The 2,258-nt window shown below is 43.8% G+C and overlaps 1 pseudogene; it reads left to right on the forward strand.

Moving 5' to 3' along the window:
* The first annotated feature begins 1,721 nt into the window (after nt 1-1,721).
* On the forward strand, nt 1,722-2,186 carry LOC148008024 (uncharacterized; annotated as a pseudogene).
* The last annotated feature ends 72 nt before the right edge of the window (nt 2,187-2,258 follow it).

Here is a 2,258-nt window from a genome sequence, read left to right on the forward strand (position 1 = left end):
AATATACTTTTTCTTCTCCCAGTATAAGGTCCATAGTGCAGCATCGTCACGTGGACGACATTTTAGAGTAGAGCACATCGACAAGTTATGCTTGACAATGGACTGTGGAGTAATGGCAATGTTTGAGTAGGAAAGCCGATGACGTGCCACAGATCCAAACCGTGTAGTTGCAGAGATGGAGTATTTCGGATGTTTATAGAGTATCCTTGCAGTGGACTATCGAAGTTTCTTCGTGACCATATTTGATGTGCAATGGTTCAAGGTTACTCTCGAAGGAGCAGGTGCAACTGTTCGGCGAGGGCCAAGTGGCTTTGTTGAGATTGACTCAACGAAGAAGTGGACCGATTTGAGTGATACATTTGTTTTGCCAAATCACTATGAGCAGGTAAGAGTCCCTTATACTTGACATGCTTTAGCAATCTCAAAGTGGACTTTTATACTAATCGTAATATGGATCAGGTTGTCTTTTTTCCTAATCCGCAACAACCTCAATTGTGGTATGTCATTCCCATGACATCTAGGAGTATCCTCGTGTTTGCCAGAACCCCCGTACCGATCGTAGAAGAGACAACTTTAATAGCGGCAATGACAGAAGGCATACAAGAAACTAGGATGAACTGCCTGGAGGACCAAGACATCTCACCTATGGAGATAGAGGATGGGTTTTTTGAAAATGAAGCAGAGTCCTCATTTTGTGGAGAATTTTGTATAGATCTCCCGGTGTATACTGAGCTATCTCAAGATGAGATTGTGGAACCCTAAACAAAAGTGACTCGATCAAAACGTTCCTCCCACTACAGCAATGCCACTTTTTGCAAATCGGTTAGGACAGTTTGTATGTTTTTGGAGTATGTGTTTTGTATTATCTAATTTTATTATTATTTTAGAATGAAGTCTTGCAAATTAAGTCTTAGTTTTATTATGTCTTGCAATTCATTATCTAATATTATTATTTTCCCTTGTATGTGCAGGTTTAGGATTTGGGCATGGACGGTAGAATGAGTCGCGATTTTACAGATGACAACATTGATGCGATGCTAGCGCGTTTCTCACCGGAGCAGCTAGCACAAGTCAGAGATAGAGCCGATGCACATCTTTCCCGTTCCACCTCAGCACGATCTGCAGACTCTAGACGGTCCGATGCTTCGGTCTCCAGTAGACGCAGTCGCAGGTTTCGCTTTGCTTTAGAGTCACGTAGTTGAGGAGGAGGCAGCTCCTATTGTGGGGATATAGATGCAGTCTCTCCCACTCGCACTGCCACCAGGGACTCGACACCGTCTTTCACTGGCGGTGGCGGGCAGACGTCTACTGCTCCCACTCCTTCACGCACCCCACCGATCACTCCTAGGGCCGACAAGAAGTACATGAAATCCACTCCTCCATGTATGTATTTTCACATCCTTTTTCGCAGTAGCACTTATCAATTCAAGTTGTGTTTGACACATTTGTATTAATGTCATGAAAGTACCCGTTTGCAAAATCTTACAGGTTACTCGTATCTCATAGATAAGGCCACTGGCCATTTATACATGAATGATGAGGGAAAAGCTGTCACCTCTAGGATGCATGAGTTGTACCAACAAGTATTTCGGCACAACATTACAGACAAGTGGAAGGAGATCCCAGATGCTAGCAAGGAGTACATAATCGATACATTGTATCGAGAGTTCCCTCAGCCCTCTAGCAATGATAGATTTTTGAGAGGGTGGATGATGACGCGTATGCGTGACTATCAGTTGCATAGGCGGTCTGATGCACGCGAAGCAGTCAAGCAAGGCAAATCGAAGCCGGAGTGGCTAGATACAGAGGATTGGAGTAATCTCTAGGATGAGGCGACATCCACTCCAGACAAGTGGAAGCAGCAGAAGGACGCAGCAAAGGCGCGCTTGGATGCAGGATTGGTGCATCACCTTGGTAGCGGCGGCCACACAACATTCCTGGTAGATTTTGTAAGTATTAATAGGGTAGAGTACTCTAATTTAATGACATCCATGTTGATGTATGTATTTCGAACATGAATCTCAAGTACGTTGTTTTTCAATGTTTGTGTGCCATAGCAAGGTTTTACGAATCGCGACCCGACTGCACTAGAGGTGACATACGGGGAGAAGCATGGCTTGAGTGCCCTGATTGAGAAGCTCTATGCTCGCGGAGGACCGGTAAGTAGTAATTAATATAATTCCTAATTTGAGAAATTTGTTATTATATGTCAGTTTGTATTTGGTACTCACAATTATATATGTATTTGCTGTTGTAGG

This window comes from Lygodium microphyllum, unplaced genomic scaffold (assembly GCF_053477565.2).
Source record: "Lygodium microphyllum isolate KBCC unplaced genomic scaffold, Lygodium_microphyllum_v1.1.10 scaffold_543, whole genome shotgun sequence".
NCBI lineage: Eukaryota > Viridiplantae > Streptophyta > Polypodiopsida > Schizaeales > Lygodiaceae > Lygodium > Lygodium microphyllum.